This window comes from Hemiscyllium ocellatum, chromosome 11, assembly GCF_020745735.1.
Source record: "Hemiscyllium ocellatum isolate sHemOce1 chromosome 11, sHemOce1.pat.X.cur, whole genome shotgun sequence".
In the NCBI taxonomy this organism is placed as follows: Eukaryota; Metazoa; Chordata; class Chondrichthyes; order Orectolobiformes; family Hemiscylliidae; genus Hemiscyllium; species Hemiscyllium ocellatum.
In genome coordinates this window covers 46,223,682-46,251,300 of record NC_083411.1, presented here as the reverse complement: position 1 = coordinate 46,251,300, position 27,619 = coordinate 46,223,682, and the positions used below count along the sequence as shown (strand labels likewise).

General features: G+C 42.0%; 1 protein-coding gene across 1 annotated transcript in view; it reads left to right on the top strand.

Annotated features, from left to right (window-relative positions):
- The window catches only part of LOC132820192 (sodium- and chloride-dependent neutral and basic amino acid transporter B(0+)-like), a 114,156-nt gene extending 108,330 nt beyond the window's left edge, over nucleotides 1–5,826 (top strand). Inside the window, exon 15 of the mRNA XM_060832161.1 lies at nucleotides 4,142–5,826. The gene's annotated coding sequence lies outside the window, so the exon portion shown is untranslated. The remainder of the gene's footprint in view (nucleotides 1–4,141) is intronic.
- Nucleotides 5,827–27,619: the final 21,793 nt, after the last annotated feature.

Below are 27,619 nucleotides of genomic sequence, written 5' to 3'. Positions count from 1 at the left end.
AGCTCTTCCTTTTCATAGTCAGAGGATAGATTTGTGTCGTGTAGTGGTGCAAGCTGTACTTGCTGTTTAGCAGTAACTTTAGGTAAGTAGACTTCAACCTCTGCTTATGCTTGTTTGAAGCAGTTGTCTTTAGTTGTAGGAGTTCATTAATTTGGGTTTTTACATCTTTGCTAAAAATAAACCCTTGTGTGTTCTGTGGCTCACTGATGAGACTTGTAGATTTCAGCTCAGTTTTATACAAGTTAATGAGTTCTTGTTGGCTTGATGATGTGGAGTTGTGTCTCCTTTTCTCTGGATAATTGCTCATCAGCTGCTAAACTGTCTCCTGCTCAGCTCCATCCAAGGTTTAAAGACCTTTTTCAACTCAATATTTCAAGTTAATCTTCTTTACCTTCGATCATCATTGTCTCAGACACAATGAAATCTGTAATCCTAGATACCTCAGTCTTTGTGGCCACTTTATTTTCTGCAGAACTTAATTTGCCTCTACCAGTGACTGGACTAGCAAACCGCTACTTTCTTGTTTCTGAGCAATGATCTGGCTTCCTACACTGGGAGGAATTTCAGCTTTGATCTGTTATTGTATCTCCACAGCAGGCTTTCTGTGGAGGAAGGAAAGGCTCTCAAGGAAAAATGGACTCACCTCAAAAGAAACAGTTGAGAGTTCAAAAGAACAGCAAGATCCAAGGTTTCACATTTGCGTCAGTGAATGATTTGTGTCTCAGTTTTCTCTTCCATAACTTTACTCTGAAAGGAAAATTGCGACCCAGGATTCCTTTTGGAATCCGATGCCTGCTTTAGCACCTTCCTTTCCCTCCGTTTTCAATTTCCGTCATGAGGAAGTAGAAGATTTGCCCCACCTTCCTGCTATGCCAGGCCTGAAGTGTCTTATTGAGTGTCTCATTAAATCTGCTAATGCATAATCCATTAATTAGAAATTATGCGCAAACTTTCTATAATCTCTTTTTTAAGCAATGAACTGTTGCACACGTGATCTCTCATAATAATTCTTGGATGTGCCAAGACCAAAGGTGATTGAACCACATGCTCAGAATTCTCAGACTCAACAATGGAACAGTATCTGAAAGAATTGATTCATTTTCCATAGTATCCAATTTAAAAGTAATTCTTTATAATTTATTTTAATCTATATACAAAATGCATCTTGCAAGTCTGTCTCATCAAGGAAGTCACTTTCTTGCTTTGAACCTGTCACATTCCTGAAGAAAATGTTCATGCTGTCACTTTGCATTCCTTACTGCCGGGTCTCCCACAGACTGCTGTGGTCTGCATTTAATTTCCTGTTCTGCTTCTGCACCCAGAACCATATGTCTTCTTTTCCATCCTCTATAAAACTTGCTGGGTTGTGTTTCTGCTGGTGAAGTTCCCACATGACTCAGACCTCACCCTATTCCATCATGTGCTTACCATCAGTGCATTTTTGCATATTCTCCACCTCCCTAAGTTCTGTAACTTCAGTAATGTTTCGGACTGTAGCTAATCGATTTCTCCCTTTTGCTGACCATATGTTCTGCCATGGGCTTTCTCCTGCTTTTCCCGAATCTTCAACATGGCTTTCCCATACTGTGTGGTCCCATGCATTGGTACACCTTTAAATCTAGCACTAGCCAGCCTCTACAACTGAGAAACTTCACTTCAGGTATTTCCCGGCCTCTGGGTTTGGACTGACGGGTTGACCCTGCAGTGATTGTCACTGAACGTCTCTTCTTGCCCACTTCTGGTTCTGTTGGACTGGTTACTATTCTCCTCATGTAGTCATGGAAGGTCCACACTCCTCTGAATGGACAACAATGGGCTTATTGTATATAACTATGTGCGGAGGATGATAAAAGAAGCCTTCTTACTTGCATCCTCACAGACTCAAGCTTTAGTTCCATGTAATCTGATATATTGCACATGCTCAGTAGCTATGCTGAAAGTTAAGATACAAAACCCTTTATTCAATAGCATAAGTGTCTCACCGTTAGCCAACCTGTTCAAAGGTTTGTTATAAACACTTTATAGGGAGCTGATCTCAATTTGCAAGTGAGTGTTAAACACAAGGAATGGCTTCTGGTGGCACTCAAAATCAGCACTAAGTGATGACAAGCAGTCCAAATAATTTCCTCATGTGCCAGGGCACTGTTCCTACCATATTGAAGCCACTAAGCCCAACTAGAGGCTGTGATTCATAACAAGAGCATCCCACTTGACATGTGCCACCACCACTACCTAAGGGCATGGGGACACCCTGTGCAAAGTGACAGTCAAACTGCTACCAAGAACATTGCCGAACAGTCCATCACCACACGAACATAATGACTCAGAACTGACAAATAAAGGGAGACTGGATCAGTCAGACTAAATTCACTGGAGTTTAGAACAATGATGGGTGATCTCATAGAAGCTTATAAATTTCAAACACTACTAGACATCCCTGAAAGGATGTTCCCAATGACCAGAAAGTCCAGAACCAGGAGTCACGGTTTAAGGATATGGGGTCGACCATTTCGGACTGAGATGAATGAGGTTAAAATGAAAGCAAATCCATATGTGTGCCATTTGTATTTAAAATGGATAGTGCAGATTACTGCACAAATTATTAAATGTTAAAATCCAAAAACCTTGGGTGTCTAAGTGCAGATGTCATTAAAAATGTCAATAACAGAGAGAGAAATTATTCACAAAGGCTAATGGAGTCCTAACTTTCGTATCTGGGGAACTGGAATATAAAGAAGTAGGAATGGTTTTCCACCTATATCAAGGCCTAGTTAGCCTATACATGGAGTTCTTGTGATTCTGAAATTCTAGTGTTCTACCATGGAAATAATTTTGCTGAATTTGAAGGTCATGTAGAGAAAATGTGACAAGTATTGGATTTGAAAGATTACTTTCTGAGGAGGTCTTATACAAACTATGTTTGCTTTTCAAGGTTTATGGAATGCTAAGGGATAATTTGAGTGTTGAGAGATGTTGAGAGAACAAATAAGGAGGAAAGAGAGCAGCAATTTCTCTTTGTTGGGGAATCTAGGATTAGGGATGTATCTAAAATGTTTGCATCAGAACTTTCAAGAATGAAATGAGGAAATAGTTTGGCATACAAAAGATGTTAAAAGTTTGAAATTCTCTTCAGCAAGAGGAAATTGATTGTGATTGTGTAACATGACTCAATTATTACTACAAGCTAAAAAATAAGAACTTACTAATAAGGGAACCCAGAGATGTTTGATTAGTACATTAAGAGCAAGGGGATTCTTAAGGAATTCTTAAGGATTCTCAGGTATGTACATGGTAATTTGGTAATACAGTACTGTGTTGAACTGGCAAGCAACAGGAAGTGCAGGGTCATTTTTGCAGACAGCATGTTGATGCTCTGCAACCAGTCTACATTTCATTTCCACAATGTACAGGAGACCACATTGTGAGCAGCGAATACAGTACACTCGATTGAGTGATGTGCAGGTAAAGTGCTGCTTCACCTGCAAGGTATGTTTGGGCCCTTGGAGAAAGTAAACAGGTAGGTCTTACACCTTCTGTAGTCACAGGGAAAGGTACTGTGGGGCTGTGGAGGTGTTGAGAATGAAGGATGAGTGGATCAGGACCCGAATGGAACAGTCTCTGTGGAAGGCTGTCAAGGGAAGGGAGGGCAATATGTTTCTGGTGTTGGCAGCCTGATGGAGGTGGTGGAAATGGTGCCTAATGATCCTCTGAATATGGATGCTGGTGGGATGATAGTTGAGCTCAAGGTAAACCTCATCAGTGTTGTGGGATGGAAAGGAAGGAGTGAGGACTAAAGTGCGGATGATGGGTCAGACTCGTTTAAGGGCCCTGTCAACTATGGCGTTGGGGAATTCATGTTGAGGAAGAAGGTGGATACTTTGGAAGCCTCCTTGGCATCAACAGAACAGGTGCAACAGAGACGGAGGAACTGGGAGAATGGACTAACGTCTTCACAAGAAGCAGGGTGCAAGGATGTATAGTCAAGTTAACTGTAGGAGCCAGTGGGTTTGTAGTGGGTATTGGTGGCCAGTCTGTTTTCTGAAATGCAAACAGAGATGTTGAGAAACGGAAAGGAGAAGTCAGAGAAGGACCAGGTGAAGGTAAAATTGGAAGCAAAGTTAACAAACATTTCTAATTCCAGGTGCGAGAGGGAAGCAGCACCAGTAATATCATCAACATACCGGAGAAAGAGTTGTGGATGGGGGTCAGAGAAGGACTGGAAGAAGGAATGTTCCGTTTACCCCAGAAAGAGATAGGCATAATCGGGCAGGGCCTGATGGCCAGTTCTTAGATATCTCCTCATATCTCCTCCTGGTCCACGACCCCACCATGGAACATCAGGCAACCATGTCCACAATAGTCACTGACCTCGTTTCATCTGGTGACTCACCACTAATTTTAAATAATAATCTGCATTCCTTGTTTTGCCCTCAACTGCACGTTTATCTACATTATATTATATCTGCCATGCACTTGCTCACTCAACTAAAATAAACTCATGATGAGAACTTGTGGACATCACAGGCTCAAGCAGCTGAGTGATTATTGACCATTTGGATGTTCACAGTGGGGTGCAGAGCTGGGAATTGTATCTGAAACAAGGCTTTATAGGGGATTAAGTGCACATCAAGGAGAGGAAGAGAAGTATGACTTCAGATAATCAGCTAGAAATTGTACATTGGTGTTCCAGAATGTACTGAATGCTTGGCAAAGCATTTTGTAATAATTGTGATTAGATTAGATTACTTACAGTGTGGAAACAGGCCCTTTGGCCCAACAAGTCCACACCGATCCGCAACCCACCCATTCCCCTCTTTACCTAACATTACGGGCAATTTAACATGGCCAATTCACCTGATCTGCACATCTTTGGAGAGTGGGAGGAAACCGGAGCACCCGGAGGAAACCCATGCAGACACTGGGAGAATGTGCAAACTCCACACAGTCAGTCGCCTGAGTCAGGAATTGAACCCAGGTCTCTGGCGCTGTGAGGCAGCAGTGCTAACCACTGTGCCACCGTGCCGCCCAATTGACTAATTAATTGATTTTATAACTTTCTGAATCCATGGTCATTACCATCGTGATGGACAATGGCAACAGAAAAATGGGAACACTACTGCCTACAAGTTCCTCGCTAAGCCATTTACCATCCTCTCTTGGAAATATATTGCTGTCCCCCTCACTGTTGTTTGGTTAAAATCACTCACAACACCATGGATGCAACACGATAGACTGCAGAGGTTTAAAAAGGTAGCTGACAGCCAATTTATCAAGACAAGGTAGCAAGAGGCGATGTATGCAGGCTCCGATACCGATGTTAACAAGTTGGGTGAATAATAATGAATTCTATGCAATGTATAGTGAGCCTGAACTATCAAGTCTCCAATATCAAGTTCTCAAATTCAGATTGGCCTTTGCAATACCTGTCAGGTAACTGATGCAGACAGTCTCAGTGTCCTGTTTGCTTCAAGCAACTGTTGATAACCTTGTGGTGCAAAGTACTTGCATTCTGATATTGAGTGCTCTAAGATGAGTGCAAATCATCTGGAAGTAGGTTCATGAATGCAGAGATACTCAGTGAACTTAGACATCAGCTAAATCCACACAAGTAGAACTACACACCTTTTAAACAGATTAAGGGACAGCTTTTGATTTAGGAGGGATCATCATCTGGTGAAGAACTGAGTAACTTTTATCCATGTTCCTAGAATGTTGCAAAATTCAACGTGAGTAGAAGAATCATTCATCACTGTCAAAAGATGGACCAGACGGTTTATCGGAATTCTTACAGAATGACCAGCACTGTCCAGTGGAAAAAGTGAATATTTTATTAAACATGACTTTAAACTCAAAAAAATCCTAAGAGGTGCAGATTCTTTGGGAATTTTGATATGAATTTTGAAGTCTCTCTCTCTCTCTCTCTCTCTCTCTCTGTGGGGTTCAGACAACCAATAAATGGAGAACATCATTGTGTTTCGGGAGTGGGTGAAAATTGTTGGTTAACTTATTGCTTAAGTTTTAGTTTGATAAAATCTAATTGCTCAATCAGCCATTTCCACTTATTCCTCCAGGTTGCCATCAGTGAACCTGTGGGTGGAAGTGACAAGAAAGTGGAGAGGGGAACTGGTGCCTCAAAGATTGACTACTTGCCCTCAGTGATTGGCTGTGCTGTGGGTCTGGGCAATGTCTGGAGGTTCCCTTACCAGGCTGACAAAAATGGAGGAGGTCTTACACTGACTTACAAAGATTACTAAATTCAATAACCAAGCACTAATTTTCTTGGATGTGTAAATGCTCCAGTAGTGAACTTTTACATTGTAAGAGTCGAAAGATTGATTCCCAAAACTTTCAACTCATTGTGTCGTACAGTATTACAACAATTAAAGGGGTCCTTCTGCTCACTGTGTCTATGGCAGTCAACACATGCCTATATAATCCCATTCCCCAGCACTTGGTCCATAATCTTGCATGCTATAACATTTCAAGTGTTAATCTAAATACCTCTTAAATGTTGTGATCATTCTGCCTTTGAAACAGCAAGTTCCAGGTACCCACTGCCCCCTTGGTGTTTTCCTTTGAATCTTTCTAATCCAAATTCCCTTTTACCTTATGCTTCTCGACTCCTTCACAAGGGGGAATCATTCCTGCTATCTACCCAATCTATGACCTCAATCAGGAGACCCCCCCCCACCCATCCCCCCAACCACCCCCGCCCCCTTAGCAGTCTTTGCTTTAAGAAAGACAACATCAGTTGATCAGTCTCTGTTCATAATTGAAGCACTGTGACACTGTGCCTGGGCAATGTTGTGTTGATGAGTTGTTGTTGATTTTGTGATCAATTAAATGTCCAACATTCTCTGCGAATGTAACATATGCAAACAATTAAGTACCAGAGTTGTAGTCTGATGGATCCACACTGTAAGAATGAACTCAGGAGAAACAAAACCAATGATAAGAATTAGTAAGCAGCTACAATTTGGTTTCAGGATGTTGAACAAGTCCGACAGAGCTGAAGAAATGAGAAAGTCTCTGACTGTGTGTGTTGACAGGTGAGGAAGCCTCCAAACAGTCATACTTTAATGCTGCTGTGGCAGTGTAGGTTCAGATATACATAAACAACTGAGTAAGATTAGAACTCGAAAATCCCAGAACATATCAAAGTTGATGAAACTGTGAGTGAAAAGCTGGAGTTGTTGCAGAGAATGGGCGGCACGGTGGCACAGTGTTAGCACTGCTGCCTCACAGCGCCAGAGACCTGGGTTCAATTCCCGCCTCAGGCGACTGACTGTGTGGAGTTTGCACATTCTCCCCGTGTCTGCGTGGGTTTCCTCTGGGTGCTCCGGTTTCCTCCCACAGTCCAAAGATGTGCAGGTCACGTGAGTTGACCATGCTAAATTGCCTGTAGTGTTAGGTGAAGGGGTAAATGTAAGGGTATGGGTGGCGGGTTGGTGTGGACTTGTTGGGCCAAAGGGCCTGTTTCCACACTGTAAGTAATCTATAAAAAAAAATCCGTATTAGAGGGCAGTTTCAAAGTCAAGTGGCAGACAGGAAGAAACGTGTGCCTTAACGGAGGAAACAATGACCGGAGACATAGATTTAAGGTAAGGGGTGGGAGGTTGTGAGGAGATGTGAGGAAAAGTTGCTTCACCCAGAGTGTGGGAATCTTGACCTCACTGCTTGTGAGGGTAGCAGAGGCAGAAACCCCCAAAACATTTAAGAAGTCAAGGCATTTAAGGCTCGGGCCAAGTGCTGGAATAAAATAGTTAGGTGATTGTTTTTGATTGACACAGATGCTATGAGTTGAAGGAGCTTTCTCTGAGTTGTAGATCTTGATGATTCGATGAAATCAAGGCATTTTGAAGAGATTGAATTGGGAATAGATGCTGAGGCACTTTAAAACAGAATGCATTCTGCAAAGTATTTTTATGCCAGACCATGAAAACTGAAGAATTGTAGCTGTGAAGTTGTAAAACGTGATGAGATTTGATGACCCATCATTTCATTAATGAGGGAGATGCAGAGAGATTCATAGGGTTTGTCCTGATTACATTGGCTATTTGATATGTGATGTGGTGTGCTCAATTATAGCATAGTACCCATGTTTATCATACCTTAATTTTGGGTGTTAAAAATAAATTATACATGTGTTGTAAGTGGTTTGATTCTTCTAACTTGCAAAGTATGTTGATAGTCAGGATTCGGTGATGATAACACCACTGAATGTCAAGTGGTTAGATTGTTTTTTATTGGAGATGATCAATACCTGGCATTTGTGTGTCATAAATGTTGCTTGCCATTTGTCAGCCCAAGCCTGAATGTTGTCCAGATCATTTTGCATTTGAACATAGATTGCTTCAGTACTCAAGGAGTCTTGAACAGTGCTGAACATTGTGCAATCATCAGCATTTCTGACCTTATTCTCGATCTGGTCCTGTGTAATAAGACAGGAATAATTAATAATCTCACAGTTAGGGATCCTTTTGGAAGGAGCAATCACAGTATGCATCAATTTAGAATACAGATGGAAAGTGTGAAGATAAAATCCAATCCCATGGTCCTGTGCTTAAACGAGGGAGACTACAATAGGATGAGGGAGGAGTTGGTTAAAGTAGACTGAAAGCAAAGACTTTATGGTGGGACAGTTGATGGACAGTGGAGGACTTTCAAAGCAATTCTTCAAAATGCTTAGCAAAAGTATTTACCAGTGAAGAGGAAGGACAATAGGAAAAGGGATAATTTGCTACAGGGGTCTAAGGAAATAAGGGAGGCTATCAAATCAAAAGAGAAGATATAAAAAGTGGCAAAATCGAATGGAAAACTGGAAGATTGGGAAAGCTTTAAAGTCCAACAGAAAGCTACAAAAAAGCTATAAAGGAGAGTAAGATAGATCATGAGAGTAAACTAGCTGAGAATATAAAGACAGACAGCAATACTTTCGATAAATGTAAGAAATAAAAAAGAGTGGCTAAGGTAAACATTGGTCCTTTACAGGATGAGAAGAGCAATTTAGTAATGGGGCTGAGGCATTGTACAGATATTTTGTGTCAGTCTTCGCAGTGGTGTACATGAATAAAATGCTAGTAATTGACAAGGAGACGAAGTTGGTGAAGACCTGGAAACAATCATTAGTGTTGGGCAATATAATGGAGCAAAACATAGACAGTGCTCAAGGAAAGTAAGTTCCAGTCAAAAACAAGGATTGCAAGGGTAGGAAAAGTCAGCCTTGGAAAATCTAAGAAATAAAGGAAGGCATCCAATTAAAAGCTCAGGCTAACAAAGTAGCCAAGAGTAGTGGGAAACTGGAAGATTAGGAAAACTTTGAAAAGCAACAAAGAACCAGGAAGCAAGCAATAAAGAAAGGAAAGGTAGGTTATGAATACAAACCAGCACAGAACATAAAAAAAAGTAGGAAAAGTTTTTAATAAATATATAAAACAAAAAAGGGAGGCTAAAGTGGATGTAGGTCCCTTGCAGGATGAGAAAGGGGAGTTAAGAACAAAGAACAAGGAACAAAGAAATTACAGCACAGGGACAGGCTCTTTGGCCCTCCAAGCCTGCACCAATTAATACTGAGTAATGCTGAAATGGCTGAGGCCTTGAATAACTATTTTGTGTCGGTCTTCACAATGGAAGATGTGTCTAACATGCCAAAGAATGATGTTAAGAATATGATGGGCGGTGAGGACCTTAATTCAATTGTTATCACTAAAGGGGTAGTGCTGAGCACACTTGAGGGTCTAAAGGTAGATAGGTCCCCTGGTCCTGAAAGAAATGGCAAAAGTTACCATAGATGCTTTAGTGGTAATTTACCAAAATTCACTGGACTCCGGGTAGGTCCTGTTGGACTGGACAACATCACACTGCTGTTTAAAAAGGTGTGTAGGCAAAAGGCAGGTAACTATAGGCCAGTTAGCTTAACATCTGCAGTCAGGAAAATGTTGGAGGCTATCATTAAAGAAGAAATTGTGAGACATCTAGATGGAAAAGGTGCTTTCAGGCAGATGAAGCTTGGATTCAGGAAGGGCAGGTCGCGTTTGATAAACTTGCTGGAGTTCTTTGAAGATGTAACAAGTGCGGTAGATGGAGGGGAACAAGTGGATGTTTAGACTTGGATTTCCAGAAGGTGTTTGATAAGGTGCCACATAAAAGACTCATCCTTAAGATCAGAATGCATGGAGTTGTGGGGAATGCACAAGCATGGATAGAAGACTGGTTAGCCAATGGAAAACAGAGAGTTGCGATGATGGGTGTTTCTTTGGTTGGAGATCAGTGGTGAATAGTGTACTGCAGGGGTCAGTGTTGTGCCCATAACTGTTCATGATATATATAAATGGCAAGGTGTAATGTACCTAAGTTTGTTGATGACAAAGGTGGAAAGGCAAACTATGCAGAGGATGTGGAGGGCATGCAGAGAGATTTTCATAGGTTAAATGAGTGGACAAGGGTCTAGCAGATGGATTACAATATTGGTAAATGTGAGGCAAGCCACTTTGGAAATAAAAATAGTAGGTCAGAGTATTATTTACATGATGGAAGATTGCAGCATTCTGTTGTGCAGAAGGACTTAGGAGTAAAAGTTGATTTGCAGATGCAACAGTTAATCAGGATGCAGAGGAAGTCTGGAGAGGAATGCAGTGGTGTTTGTCGAGGTTCGTCCCGAGCAGTGCCGTGACGTGGGACTCCGTGCTCTACGGCCTGTTCCCCGGGACGCACACTGAGACGAACATCAACTGTGCCTGGAGGATCATCAACTTGGTGAAGGACGCTCTCTGGGTGGTCTGAAACCTGTTGATCTTCCAGGTGAAGGAGTTGACCCCGACTGAGTGTTGCAGACTGGCACATTCCAAGGTCCAGGACTACATGTTGAGGGACGAACTGAAGCTTGGGGCAGCTGCCACCAAGGCGTGGTGGGGAAAGACCACTGTGTAACACCTGCCTGCCAAAAGAAGAACAGGAGGCCCATGCAATCGTTTGGGCTCTGCTGACGCCTCAGCTAAATATATGGGCATATGAGTGAGAAGTGCACAGACCTGTATATAACAATGATAATTTCTGATCTGTGCATGTAAATGTTGACATATGTATGGCATGACCAAATGTCCAGACCATCAAATTATTTTATGATTATTTTACGAATAAAGTATATTTTTGAAATTAAAAAAATGTGTACTGCCTGCAGGATTTCCCTGTGACAGGCTACTTTGATGTGACCTTCAGGAGTGTGAAGCAGTGCGAGCAGCTCCTGAAGGTCTTCAAAGAGAAGGAAGGGGAGCCGCTATTCTCCATCTTGTCGGTGATCCCATTGTGTGTGCTTCCTGCACAGAGGAGTCGGGTTGTTACAATCCGTATGTACAACCCCTATGTTCCAGCGGCTGATGATCTGACCTGTCTGGGAAGGTACATCCAAGTTGAGGGAGAAGCCACCGATGTGATCGACCCCTTTGGTCTCTGGACAAGTAAGCGGCAGGTCAGGGTAACTCTGAGGGTCGATGATAATGGGATCATTCTCCACCCAACCTCGAGCTTCACAATTGGAGGGAGCAGAGGCTACCTGACATATGCAGGGCAGCCAAAAGTGTGCCGAACCTGCAGGAAGGCGGGACACGTGATGGTGGATTGCAAGGTGACCATCTGCAGGAATTGCAAACAGGAGGGTCACCTGACTAAGGACTGTCAGGAAGCAAAGAGCTGCAACCTGTGTGGAGAGGCGGGCCACATGTACAAGACCTGCCCAAGTCCAGGGGGCCCCACTTACGCACTGATGGCTGGAGGTGGCAATGTGAGTCGTGGATCCCCAAAGACCAGCGAGGTCCACCCAGACAGCAGGGAACCAGAGACTGGTGGCACCCAGAAAGAAGAACACGCTGGAGTGGAGGAGGCAGCAGCCAGCGGCGAGACACAGCAGCTGATCCTAGCTCTAGCTGGGCAGATGGAAGCAATGGAGGAAGAGGCAATCGAGAAGGCAGAGGAGTGGATACCTGTTAAAAACAGGAAGAGGAAATCATGCCAGGGCCCCAAAGCCTCCCAGCAAAGGGGGAAAAGACAGCGGTAGGAGGAAGAGACGGCCGTCTCTTCGGATGGGGAAGACAGGCGCAAAGAAGGTCATCAAGAAGAAGAGACAAAGCGCCGTAGATAAAGAGGAGGGCATTTCCTCCCAACTAGGAAACAACTGACCCCCTGAAGTCCACCCTCCATCCAGTGAGAACTGGGGGTACCCACTGCCCCACAACTACAGGTAACTGAAAGCTGTGATCCTCTGACAGTCCCATTGTCAGACACAGAATTGGACGGTGCAGACCCTTGCCTTGGCTCAAGGACACCAGAGCGGGTAAATGACCCCAGTGAGGAGCTGGATAGCTACCTCAGCCCAGCGAAGGTCCAGCAGTTCGTGCTCACCATGGGGATGCAGACAGCTACCCCAGAGACAGGACAGTCAAATGGACAATGGTAACCCCATAAACTGGGGATTAAAGAAGATTCCTTTGCTATCATATAACAGGGCACCCACTCACTAGGTGGGTTCCACTGAAGCCACAGTTAAATAATAAGAGACTGGATGGTTAATAAAGGGAACTGTAAATAGGATAACTGTAAATTCGATTAATTCAATCTGTACATTGTAATGTTAAGACATGCAATGTATATATCTATGAACGACATGACAAATTGTACAGGTACCAAAGATTTATTTCTATGAATAAAGTATATTTTGAAATAAAAAAAACCTAAGGTTTCTACGGGAGCATAGACCATAGGACATAGAACAGCACAGCACAGTAGAGGCCCTTCGGCCAACGATGTGGTGCCGAGCATATATCTTTTTCTAAGATCAACCTAAACTACACAACTCTTAATTTACTGTCGGCAATGTGCTTGTCCAGCAGATGCTTAAATGTCCCTAATATCTCTGACTTTACTACTGCTGCTGATAGTGCATCCACGCAAACACTATGGGTTTCTATGGGAAGTGAGGGAAGAGATGCTGCACCTTTGGTGATTATCTTTGCGTCCTGACTGTCCACTGGAGTAGTACCAGAGGTTTGGAGGATGGAAAATGTTTTTCTCTTGTTTAAGAAAGGGAATAGAGATAAGCCTGGGAATTATATATCCGTCAGTCTTACGTCGGTGATGTGCAAATTATTGAAGATGTTTCTGAGAGACGGGATTTATGATTATTTGGAAAAACATAGTTAGATTTTAAAAATCAGCATGGCTTTGTGTGCAGCAGTCATGCTTCACAAGCCTTATTGAATTCTTTAAGGATGTGACAAAACACATTGAAGGTAGAGCAGTGGATGTGGTGTGTATGGATTTTAACAAGGTGTTTGACAAGGTTCTCCATTGTAGGCTCATTCAGAAAGTAAGGAGGCATGGGATATGGGGAAATTTGGCTGTCTGGATACAGAATTGGCTGGTCCATAGAACACAGAGGGTGGTAGTAGATGGAAAGTATTCAGCCTGGAGCTCGGTGACCAGTGGTGATCTACAAAGATCTGTTCTGGGACCTTTGCTCTTTGTGATTTTTATAAATGACTTGGATGGGGAAGTGGAAGGGTGGATTAGTAAGCTTGCCGATGACACAAAGGTTGGTGGAGCTGTAGGTAGTATGGAAGGCTGCTGTAGGTTGCAACAGGACATTGGCAGAAGGCAGAGCTGGGTTGAGAAGTGGCAAATGGAGTTCAACATGGAAAAATGTGAAGTGATTCATTTCGGAAGGTTGAATTTGAATACAGAATACAGGGTTAAAGACAGGATTCTTTGCAGTGTGGAGGAACAGAGGAATCTCAGGGTCCATGTCCACAGATCCCTCAAAACTGCCAGCCAAGTTGATAGCGTTGTTAAGAAGGTGCACGGTGTGTTGCCTTCCATTAGTAACAGCTGTGAAAGTATGCAGCAGCTCTATAAAACCTTGGTTAGACCACACTTAGAATAGTGTGTTCAGTTCTGGTCGCTTCATCATAGGGAGGTTGCAGAAGCTTTAGAGAGCTTACAGAGGAGATTTACCAGGATGCTGCCTGGACTGGAGGGCATGTTTTATGAAAAAAGATTGAGGGAGCTAGGGCTTTTCTCATTGGAGCCAAGAAGGATGTGAGGTGACTTGATAGAGGTGTACCAGACGTTAAGAGGCATAGATAGAGTGGATAGCCAGAGACTTTTTCCTAAGGCAGAAATGTCTATCATGAGGGGACATAATTTTAAGGTGATTGGAGGAAGGTTTAGGAGAGGTGTCAGAGGAAGGTTCTTTACACAGAGAGTTGGGGGTGTGTGGAATGCACTGTCAGTGATGGGTAGTAGAGTCAGATGCATTAGGGACAGTAAAATTCTTAATAAGTCTCATCTTTTTACCTATTCATTGGAAGACCAGATATCTTCTTAAACAAAATATCAGTGTCTACAGATGGCACATGTAGGGAATGACCTTTCATTGAAATTTTCAACTTGTTAGCTAGAAATTCATTGTAAGGTCTGTGGAAACCTCAAAAGCTGGCAAACAATTGATGCTCATTTTCTGAAATTGCCACCTTCTTCCATTCAGGTTAGAACCAGATTAACTGACAGACTTCCTCAAACTTTAAACTTGAAATGTTAAGTTCCACTTATATTGAGAAGTGCAGTCTATTATTGAACAAACTAGTGCATTCTTCCATCCATCTGTAGCAGGCGATAAGAGCAGAGACAGATTCCTGGTCAACTCTGCTGTAGATGGGAAAGGTTAGTGACAAGAAGAGCATCTGACCTAAAGACCACCCAACAGTTCCAAATATTATGGTTGCTCCATGTAACAGAAAGCCAAAGGAGGAAGAAGGAGACAATCTATCTTTGAACTGTTATATCAATGTAACGATAACAACACAGAACAAAGAGCACATTCAGACTGTTTCCTCTGAGTATATTGCTGGAAGGAACAGTCCATTCACTGATGCAGCTAAGATCATTCCTGAGCTAAGATCAATGGATTGCTTTGACCAAAGAAAACAGAACCAGGACGGTGAAACAAAGAGAAAAATGAAACAGCATTAGGACAGTCATTGCTGTAATTGAGAAATTGATTCATTGAGATTTCAGCATGTAATCCAATTGGTACTTCAATAAATTATTAATTGCTGAAATGTTGCAATGTGATTTTTTGACTGAAAGATTAAACCATATTCTTGTTTGTTGATACTGTTTGAAGGAGATTTCCTAATGTTCAGAAGGAAACAGTTATCACTTAATAAACATCATCCAAAGAAAATAAACTTGTCATTAATCACATTTACTGAAAGCTTTTTTTAGGACTAGCTGTCAAAATAGGCTGCCTAAATTACAAAAATGAAGCGCATTCCATTGATATGGCAACTTCCGCATCCTTTCATATTTCAAGAGGTCCCACAGCCAATGAAAGAATATTTCAAAAATATTTCATTTCATTTGTCCACCCCAATCCAACACCAGCATTTCCCACAATGCGTTTTTCTTTGGAATGTTTCATAAGTTATAGGAATTCAATGTCATAATACTTCAGCATTTCAGTCAGTCCCAAAGACACTCTCGGTGCATTCTCTGTCAGGTCATCCAGTACATTATTCAACATCTTCCTGGTCTGCAGAAATGATGATCCTGCTCCAAAAATTAGACCAATGACTGGGATGCAGTCAAAGACAGGTTTAGCTGCAGAAATTCCACCAAAAACCGAACCTTTTAACTTTTGCAACACAAAGTCCTTACTTATTTCCCTTAGCAGTGAAGATTTCACCACTGCTTTCAGATCTTTTACAGGTTTCCCTGTTCTATTTGCCAGTCTTTGAAATGACACGTTGTCCAAACCCAGATATTTACAGAATTTTTTAATTGCACAAACCAGTATCCCAGTGTCACAAGCAAAGGACAGGCCAAGAACTAGAACTGCTCCCACTGATCCAGAAACTATAGCTAACATCCAGATTTGTTTCTTCAGCCCTTTTCTTTTGTTATGGATAATTTCCAAGGTTGTGTTCGGAAGTGACATCATGAATATGTGTTTCTTTAGATCATCAAGGTTATTTGCAAGGGTTTCCCTTAATTTTGGAAAATCAAAACCATTCATTTCAAAGTTTGATATCAGGAAAACAGTGAGTGCTGAAATCCCTGCCTCTTGCAATTTGCTGGCACAGTCTCTTCTGACCTTCTTCAGTTCTTCCCCTTCATTAAAATTCCTGTTTCGCTTCCTCATTGAATAGAGATCACTATCTATTTTGGAGTGGGCAAAGTATAAATTCTTCCCAAGCTTTTTAATCTCATTAGCTATAGAAATGTCATTTTCTCTGAATGAGAAAGAAGTCATATATTTGAAAATTCATTCCACCCAGGTACGTTTCTGTAGGGGAGTTTGTTCCAATTCCTGGCAGGCTCCAGAAGCAAACATTTGGCAGGTGAGGGTGTGGGTATGAGGTTGGCTTCATTGTAGTTTCTGTGGGCCCAGTTTCAGCTGCTCTGTCATCATCGCCCTGAACTCCTCTCATCGCATTGATGAAGGTGGGTTTCCCTGCACTGGAATTTCACTGCAATGTTCAGCTAGATATTGCGAGGAACATTTAACTTCTGCTGTATCAAAGAGGCAGCATTCCCCAGTCCACCTTTTTCATAAGCGGCCTTGAGATCTTGGAGTTCATCATGATTAAAATATTTAGACTTGGAAGACTGAGCCATGTCTGTGGAAAAGAATATAAACATTACACTAGGCATAACTTTGTCACAATCTGAGTGTGTGTTTTTTTTCACAAAGAATGAGAAGTGCAATCAAAATACGGAGATATGGCATTGAGGGTGAGTTGGAGGTTTGGATTAAGAATTGGCTGGCTGGAAGAAGACAGAGGGTAGTAGTTGATGGTAAAGGTTCATCTTGGAGTGCAGTTACCAACGGTGTTCCGCAAGGATCTGTTTTGGGACCATTGCTGTTTGTCATTTTTATAAATGACCTGGAGGAGGGGCTAGAAGGTTGGGTGAGCAAGTTTGCGGATGATACGAAAGTCGGTGGAGTTGTTGACAGTGAGGAAGGATGTGGCAGGTTACAGCGGGATATAGATAAGCTGTAGAGCTGGGCAGAAAGGTGGCAAATGGAGTTCAATGTAATTAAGTGTGAAGTGATTCACTTTAGTAAGAGTAACAAGAAGATGGGGTACTGGGCTAATGGTCAGATACTTGGTAGTGTGGATGAGCAGAGGGATCTTGGTGTCCACGTACACAGATCTCTGAAAGTTGCCACCCAGGTAAATAGTGCTGTGAAGAAGGCATATGGCGTACTGGCTTTTGTTGGTATAGGAATTGAGTTCCGGAGTCCTGAGGTCATGTTGCAGTTGTATAAGACTCTGGCGCGGCCGCATCTGGAGTATTGTGTGCAGTTTTGGTTGCCATACTATAGGAAGGATGTGGAGGCACTGGAACGGGTGCAGAGGAGGTTTACCAGGACGTTGCCTGGTATGTTAGGAAGATCATATGAGGAAAGGCTGAGGCACTTGGGGCTGTTTTCATTGGAGAAAAGGTTTGGGGTAACTTGATAGAGGTGTACAAGATGATTAGGGGTTTAGATAGGGTTGACCATGAGATCTTTTTCTACGTATGGAGTCAGCTATTACGAGGGGGCATAGCTTTAAATTAAGGGGTGGTAGGTATAGGACCGATGTTAGGGGTAGATTCTTTACTCAGCGAGTCGTGAGTTCATGGAATGCCCTGTCTGTAGCAGTGGTAGACTCTCCCTCTTTATAGGCATTTAAACGGGCATTGGATAGACATATGGAGGATAGTGGGCTAGTGTAGGTTAGGTAGGCATGGATTGGCGCAACATCGAGGGCCAAAGGGCCTGTACTGCGTTGTATTTTTTTATGTTCTATGTTCTATGTGCTATTGATTTTAAATCAGAACCGATTGGAGTTGGAATATTTTACTCAGGTACTGTGAGATACATTGATTATTAAAGAGTCTTGTCACTCTCTTTGATCGCTATGTTGCTGTTATTCAGTCTTAATCTCAATGCTGTTGTGGGAATATACTGTCAACATTTGATTGACGTGTTCACTTCTGAAGTTGTTGCAGGGAATGGGATGCACTTTGATTTTGTGTTTGTGGACACTGCGAATGGGAATGGAGTATATCAGGAACAGTATGTCATGATGAATATCAGGCTCAAGAAGGGTCACGGACATTGAGAATCACGTTCAGCCCAATATCGGTAGTCAGGAACAAAAACAGAAGTTGCTGGAAAAGCTCAGCAGGTGTGGAAGAACCTGTGAAGAGAAATCAGAGTTAATGTTTCAGGTACGGTGACCCTTCCTATTGTTTTCATCACTAGTCAGGGGATTATTTATCAGAAATAATGGATCGCTGGGTGCAGAGATGAAATAGAGAGGGATAAAGGGGTGTGAAATTTTGAATAAAATTGAATATTGAAGTTTCAAAGTTGGATATTGCAGATTTGGAGTGAGACGATTTTGAGTAAGATGGATATTGGGCAAAGGAACTCAAGGGAAAGCTGAACAGCAGAGCATTATACATAACTACCCTTTAGTGGCTGGGAGCCAATTCCCAATTGAGCACAGGAAATCTTTCTTGCTTCTTGTACACCCTGTGTTTGTAGGAGAAAGTGAGGACTACAGATGCTGGAGATCAGAGCCAAAGAGTGTGACACTCTAAAAGCACAGCAGGTCAGGCAGCATCCGAGGACCAGGAGAGTCGATGTTTCAAACATAGGCTCTTTGTCAGCCCATTCCTGATGAAGAGCTTATGCTTGAAACATCGACTCTCCTGCTCCTCGGATGCTGCCCGACCGACTGTGCTTTTCCAGCGCCACACATTTTGACCCTGTGGATGTAGTTACATTCAAGCTTAACATTTTTCCCCTCATTCCTGTTCAGTTTATGTGCTAACTTAAAGCTCAGTATGGCAAGATGACAGAATCAGAATATTCTCATTCTTTTCAAAGAAGAGTATTGGTGAGTTTATGAGGCACATGAACACTGATTTGATCTCTATTTCATCCACGCTATGAGAGCACAGTAACAGTGGAAGCTATGGCAGGCTCTCATCGGGTATTGAAACAGCAAACAGTCCACTTGAACCTTGGCATCAGACCTTCATTGGCACTTGATCCTAATTTTGCCTCCTTCTTTAGTGAGGTCATCACCTTGGGAAAGAGAGGACCTTCTTGAGGACTCAGAGACACAGAATTTGATGGGACTTCTCCAGGACTCACTGCCGTGCCAACTGAACTTATTCAATTTGATGTTAGGACCAAGAACCAATTAAAGTCATAGAGTCACAGAGACCTAGAGCACAGAAATAGACCCTTCGATTGACTCATACAAGCCGACCAGGTATCCAGCCTCCACCTCTTCCTCTGGCAACTCATTCCATACATGTACCATCCTCTGTGTGAAAAAGTTGCCCGTTAGGTCCCTTTTAAGTTTTTCTCCTCTCACCTTAAACCTATGCCCTCTAGTTCTGGACTCCCCCATCCCAGGAAAAAGACCTTGTCTATTTACCCTCTTCATGTCCCTCACAATTTAATAAACTTCTGTAAGGTCACCCCTCAGCCTTCGACACTCCAAGGTAAACAGCCCCAGCCTGTTTAGCCTCTCCCTATAGCTCCAATCCTCCAACCCTGGCAACATCCTTGTAAATCTTTTTTCTGAACCCTTTCAAGTTTCACAACATCCTTCCAATAAGAAGGAGACCAGAATTGCACGCAATGTTCCAAAAGTGGCCTAACCACTGTCCTGTACAGCCACAATGTGACCTCCCAACTCTTACACTCAGTGTTCTGACCCATAAGCGAAAACATACCAAACGCCTTCTTCACTATCGTATCTCCTTGTGATTCCACTTTCAAGGAACTATGAATCTGCACTCCAAGGTCTGTTTGTTCAGCAACACTCCCCAGGACTATATCATGAAGTGTATAAGTCCTGCTCTGATTTGCCTTTCCAAAATACAACACCTCACATTTCTCTAAATTAAACTTGGTTCAAAATGGAAGATTATATCTTCCTATAATGTCACTTCCAGGCCACAGCTGTCCACCTCTTTGACCAGTCTGTCAGAATACATTGAGATGATAGCACTCGTCATGAGGTCTGGTGGTTTACTTTGAGGAGAACCAGTTGCTGAAAGGTGGGCACATCATCACACTGACCATGCAATGAGGATGAGGAGACAATAGTCACAAGAGAATCTAGTGGTCTTACATCAGCCACGGTACATTCTCTCTAACCAAGCCCATCTTGTGAAGCAAAGAAGTGGCACTCAGCTCACATCATGCAATTGGCATTCATCTGTGCAGAGATGACCCACATCTAGGATTCAATGTTTGATGAGATTTGTAGATGTGTTTATGCCAAGATTCTCTATGCTGCTGTTTCTCTATCCTGCCACATAGACTGATCCTGTCCCTGAACCAGTCACCACCTTAGGAGGCATGCTGTTTCAGGAATGCTACATTGTGATTGAGTTCAGAAGATCAAAGATCCCCAGAAGAACCCAGTGGATGTGAAAGCAGAATGAGCTCCTACACTAATCACACTGGCCAATCGTCACTGCCTGACTCAACTCACGTCTTCATTTGCAAGATTTGTCAGTGAAAAATAACAGACACTGATTCACCAATGTGTAGACTCCCCTGACCAATGTCCAGGTTATTGAGAATCAATGTTAACTTCATCAGAGCAATCACCAGTAAATCCAGAAATCAAAGTTCCACAAGCTGTAAAATTAACAATCATCTCAATTGATGTTGATGTTGATCTACCTTCAAACTGGTCACAACTTGTCACGGACCCACCATCACAATATGGCTACCTCTGGAAATGGCTGGTGCAACATTCACAAGTTCATTGGTTTCCAGCTCCATAGCTCAACTTATCGATTCAAGAGGTCTGAATGTAACAAGGTCTCGTTGCTCTGCACTGGCCCTGTAACCTGACCTGCTGTCATTTTCCCAGAACTCTCTCTCTCCATCTTTTCTGGAGCAGTCCACATCTTCCAGAATTAATGCGTTAAGAATGAAATCTCCAAAAGCTGTGATGGATCTCCCAGCCTTGGTGCTCATGACTGATGTCTGGACAGTTCCCTGAGTGGCCGTCTCCATCCAAGTAGAGGCACTGGATGACTAATCCAGAGTCATAGTCTTTAGCCTTTAACCTTTTGTTGTGGTTTCCAGCTTAGGCTCTTGGTGTTATGCAGCCAATTGATCCAGTTTATGTGCTTAACCTGATAGTAAACACTGCTGAATGCTGCGGTGCTGTGAGAGGACTTACAGATCAGAGACCTCACAGCATCTTCTAATGGGGATAGTTTCTCTTTGTCACTGAATCTAACCCTGTCATAAATGTATCTGCTTCTGTCAAATCATCCCTCATTCTCCTTTACCTTAAGGAGAACAACTCCAGCTTCTCTAACCTGAACTTGTCGCTAAAATCCTCCATTTGTGCATCGCAAAAAGAGAAATAACATCACTACCTAGCAACCTCCAGTCTGAAATGCAAGCACTTGCCCGCTATTTGCTATCTTTCTTTCCTTAAACCAATTTCTTTAAGCAAACCGACACCAAACCTCAATTTGCTGAACATTACGTTATGCGAGACTTCATCAACCCCTGAAAATCGATGCAGAGAATATTTAATGCTTTCCCTTCATCAAGGTTCTCCTTTACCTTGCCACAAAAATCAATTAGCTTGGCCAAGGGTCATCTGCCTTTTATAAATCCTAAGTTGTCACCTTAATTAGTTGAAATCTCTCAAGTTATTGAAAATGGTTTATTTTCATGTTTACTGTTGCTAAATCCTGTTCAAGTGACCAGATGATAAAATTCCCAGAGTATAGAAGAAGGCCATTTGGCCCTTGAGTGCACACCAACCCTCCAAAGAGCAACCCACCCCATCCCTATAACCCAGCACATCTTTCGACACAATAAGCAATTTAACATTGCCAGTTCACCTAACCTGCACACCTTTGGACTGTGGTGGAAACTGGAGCATTAAGGAAACCCGTGCAGACACGGGGAGAATATGTGAACTCCACACAGACAGTTGCCTAAGGATGGAATTGAACCTGGATCCTTAGTGCTGTGAGAGCAGTGCTAACCATTGAACAACCATGCCGCCCAGTGTTATAATCGTTGTTACTGCAAAAATATACTTCATTTTTGAATAAACGTTTCATACTTGTTACTTTTGTAATTCTCTTGTAACTCCACCATGTGCACCATTGTTTCATGATGGCCACCACCTTCACCTCTGCCCTCTGACTTTCTTGAGGTTTTGATATATTACTGGTGTCTTCTGTTGTGAAAACTAATGCAAAGTAACTATAAGGTTCCTCTACCATTTCTTTTTTCGCCATTACTGCATCTTTCACCTCATTTTCCAGCCGTGCACTGTCCACTCTTGACTCTCTCTTATCTTTTAGATACCTAAAAGAAATATGGTGTTTTTTTTAAACCTTAACCCTAAGCCTAACCGTAACCCTAACCCCAACCGTAACTGAAATATTGGAGATTATGGAAACTTCTGCTATCCCCTTGGGGTCTTGGGATCTTATTAGTAAGGTCACTGGGTGTTGGCAGGATTAAGAAACAAAGGGGAAATCACATCTTGGAAAGGAGTTATTCCTGATGTATACAGGCGACAACCCCCAAGGATAGTGGCCCTTGCCTTCTCCTATTGCCAGAAGAAAATGCCCCAAATACATAAACTCCTCAACCAGGCAACCTTTGTCTATCTGACTTCTTCAGTCTTACATATAGATTAAAATCTGCTATGATTAATGTCATGCCTTTCTTACAAGGTCCCATTATTTCTCCCTTGTCACTCCACCCTATTGTGTTATGAGGCTGTACACTGATCTTACCTTTATCATTTATCGTCTCAACCCAGAATTATTTTGACTTTCCGGTTTCCTGAACTTAGTTTATTCCTCTTTAGGAAATCGCTCTAGATTTTCTTTGCTTCTTGCCCTTGAGCCTTACAGGCATCCCAAAATGACTCAAAATTCAAGTTGAAAAAGGAAGAGATAAAATAAATGCAATAGCTATCGCTGAAGATAAAGTGCTGGGGAAATCATAAGACCATAAGATAAAGGAATAGAATTAGACTATTTGGCCCATCAAATCTGTTCCACCAGTCAATCATCAGGAGGTGGAGAAGTCAACAGTTTTGGTGTAACCCTTCTTCAGGACTGTTGAAGAGTCCTAAAGAAGGGTTAGATCCTAAACATTGGCTTCTGCACCTCCTGATGCTGCCTGACTTCCAGCCTCCAGCTTGTCTACCATGGATTCCAACATCTGCAGCTTTTGTTTTGTCTCCCATCATTCAATCATCGTGGAAATATTTCTCAACCTGATTTTCCTGAGCTTGATCCTCTTACCAATCCAGAACTTACCGCCTCTGTCTTAAAAACACTCACTGACTTGGCCTCCACAGCTTTCTGCAGCAATGAGTTCCACAGATTCACCACTCTCTGGCTGAAGAGAATCCTAGGGAAGAAGAAAAATATTAATGGGAGGATGAGGCAACCATGTCTGACCAGGGAAGTCAGGGATAGCATAAAAGCAAAAGAGAAAGCATGAAGGTTAGTAAGAAGACAGAGGATTGTCAAGCTTTTAAAACCAGCAGAGAAACTAAAAAAAATTAAGCAGGGGCCAAGATAAAAGTGAGTTAGTGAGTAACATACAAAAAAACCCACAATATTTCATTTAGGTGCCTAAAAGGTAAGAGAGAGGCAAAAGTGGTCAGTTGACCGCTGGAAAATGAGGCTAGAGATGGAGTAATGGGGAACAAAGAAATGGTAGAGGAACCTTACAGTTACTTTGCATTAGTTTTCACAACAGAAGACACCAGCAATAAATCAAAACCTCAAGAAATTCAGAGGGCAGAGGTGAAGGTGGTGACCGTCAGGAAGGAGAAGGAAAACTAGTGGAACTAAAGACTGACAAGTCTGTTAAACCTGATGAGATGGATCCTAGGATGTTAAAGGAAGTAGCTACAGAGCTAATCAATGTGCAACTAATAATCTCCCAGTAATCATTTGATTTTTCAGAAGTTCCAGAAGATTGGAAATTAAATTAGATTCCCTACAGTATGGAAACAGTCCCTTCAGCCCAACAAGTCCACACTGACCCTCCGAAGAGCAACCTACCCAGACCTATTTTGCTACCCTATATTTACCCCTGACTAATGTACCTAACACTATGGGCAATTTAGCATGGCCAATTCATCTGGCCTACACATCTTTGGACTGTGGGAGGAAACCGGAGCACCTGGAGGAAACCCAAGCAGACACGGGGAGAATGTGCAAACTCCACATAGACAGTCATCCAAGGTGAGAATTCGAACACAGGTCCCTGGCCCTGTGAAGCAGCAGTGCTAACCATTGAGCCACCATGCTACCCAATATAGCTCCTGTATTTAAAAAGGGGAGGAGACAAAAAAAGGTAGCTATGGGCCAGTTAACTTAGCATCTGTTATTGGGAAAATGTGAGAATCTGTTATAAAAGCTGTATTAGTGGGGCATTTAGAAATGCAGAATATGATCAGCAAAGTTAATATGGCTTCATGTGAAGGGGAAAACATATCTGCTAAACTTATGAGACGTCTCTGAGCAGGTAACAAGCAGGGTAGATATAGGGGAAGCTTTGGATCTAAAGTATTTTGATTTTCAGAGTGCATTTGACCAGGTAACACACATGAGGCTACTTAGCAAGTTAAAAACCCATGCTATTGGAAGCAATATATTAGCAAGGACAGTTGATTTCCTAATATGTAGAAAACAGTAACTTGGAATAAGGTAGCGAGTTGATAATTATCAGGTCAACAAACTATAACTAGTGGTATACCATCGTCATCGGTGCTGGAGCGTGTAAATTATTTACAATATATATTGAAGGACTTTGATAAGGAAAGTTAATGCACTATAGCCAAGTTTGTGAATGACTCAAAAATAGGTGGGAAAGCAAGTGGATGTGCAGAATATACAGACAGCTTAAACGGTTGGACAAAAACACATGGTAGATAGAATATAATGCGGGAAATTGATGAAGCACAAAAAGTGTTCAAGTTCAATCAGTAAGGAATCAGGGGAAAGTCTCTGTACATTCAAAACATAGAAGAAAAGTTATTATGATTTGTTTCAAAGAAAATTAAATTAAACATCAATGGAAACATGTCAGCCATTTTATTAAAATTGTGAGATATGAACGATCTATCAAGTTATTTTCAAGATTATTTTAGATCTATTATTATGAAATGAGAAGCTGATTACCTTGTTGCAAAAGAACCTTTCAGTAAAAGTGACTATCATATGATAACATTTTCCATTATATTTGAAAGTGATGCAGTTCCTTTCAAAACTAGGATCTTAAATTGAGCCAAAGGAAACCATCAAGATAAGGGAGAGGTTAAATAGGCTGGGGCTGTTTTCCCTGGAGCATCAGAAGCTGAGGGGTGACCTTATAGAGGTTTATAAAATCATGAAGGGCATGGATAGGATAAATAGACAAAGTCTTTTCCTTGGGGTGGGGGAGTACAGAACTAGAGGGTATAGGTTTAGGGTGAGAGGGGAAAGATATAAAAGAAACTTAAGGGGCAACTTTTTCATGCAGAGAGTGGTACATGTAAGGAATGAGCTTCCAGAGGAAGTGGTGGAGGCTAGTACAATTGCAACATTTAAAAGGCATCTGGATGGGTAAATGAATAGGAGGGGTTTAGAGGGATATGGGCCAGGTGCTGGCAGGTGGGACTAGATTGGGTTGGAATATCTGGTTCTGGAGTAGAGTGGTGCTGGAAGGGCTTTTGCCCGGAACGTCGGATTTTCCTGCTCCTTGGATGCTGCCTGAACTACAGTGCTTTTTCAGCACCACCCTACTCCAGAATCTGGTTTCCAGCATCTGCAGTCATTGGGATACCTTGGGATATCTGGTTAGCATGGGCGAGTTGGACTGAAGGGTCTGTTTCCATACTGTACATCTCTATGACTCTATAAGACCAGCAAGATATGATGGGAGACAGGCAGTTGTAAGTTTTAACTGAATAAAGACATGGCTGAGAGCAAGCACCCATTGCTTTGAAGCACAAAAACCAACAACAAAGTTCAACAAAGGAAGATGAACACTATATTACACAAACAAAAGTCCGATAATGTCACTAAAAATATAGAAAGCCTGAGGTCAGGGGACTTTTTTTGAATTCACCAAAAAGGAAACTGATAAGCCCAAAATGATTTAAGACTGTAAAAAAAGCTCTATAAGTATGTAAAAAAAATCAAGATTTACAAAGAGAAATGTAATTACATTCCAAGAAGTTATAGGATAATTTATAACTATCATGGAAAAATGACAGAGAAGTTAAATCATTATTTGGTGACTGACTTTAAACAGGAAGATGCAAAAACTTTACCAGAAATAGAGATCTGCACCAAACTGCAGCTAAACCAATCCAAAGACAGTCACCAGGCAGTTTTTCTTTTCCCTGAAACTCAAAGATTCCTGGTTCCACTCTGTCTTAAAATATCCATTCATTGCATCACGATGTTACACAGTCTTGTCTAGTAAACATGTGCACGACTTAATATTTCCAAGTTCCATTTCATTGGTGTTCCAACTCCACAGTAGTGGTTCACTTCTGCACCATTTTGTAATTAAAAATTGGCAACCCAAGCATGAGGTGGAGGTAGTGGTGTTCAGGGAGTGCTATTATAGCGCAGTAACTGCCCTGAGGCCATGGGCTCAAATCTCACCTTAATTGCTGGAGTTTACTTTCAAGCACCAAAGCTAGTCCTAGTGATGATAAAGCCTCTATTGCTTATTTCAAAATTCATTTTAGTTTGTTAGTTTGCTTTAGGTAAGGAAATCTGTCTTTGTTACTTGTTTTCCATTCATGTGACTCAAGACTAAAGCACTGGTAGTTGACTCTTAAATGACTTGGCAGGTTGATTAGTCCAAGAATAATTTAAGGATGGGAAAACAATAATTGATCTTGCCACTGACAACCACATCTCATTCAGGATTTTATTAAAAGTTATAAACATGGTGCAGTCAAATGAGGAGGGGAAAGAGAAAAAAAACAGCCAGTCCCTCCTCACCTGGTCATAACAATCTGTCGGCATGGCAAAATATTATTCTAGTTTATGGACTTAGGTCAAATGGTGATCTCCCAAATTTCAGATGACCATAAGGCCTAAGATGTAGGAGCAGAAGTAGACCATTCAGCCCATCGAGGCTGCTCTGCCATTCAGTAAGATCATGGTTGATCTGATAATCCTTAACTCCACGTTCCTACCTTTCCCGCATAAGTCTCAATTTCCTGACTGATCAAAAAAAGGAATTGTCCATCTCAGCCTTGAATGTACTTAATGACCCAGATTCTCCAGCCCTCTGTGGTTAACTAAGTTCCACAGATTCACTCGCTGCTAAGAAAAGAAATTCCAACTTATTCTGTGATCCTTCCTTCTGGCCATAAACTCTCATACAAAGGAAAGCAACCTTTTTTTTTTCATTTATCCTATGAATCGTGTAAGTTTAAATAAGGTCATCTCATTTTTCTGTATTTAGTGAGAGCAGGCCCAACCTACTCAACATTTCCCCAGCAGCCGATATCTTCATACCTGCTGTCAGCCA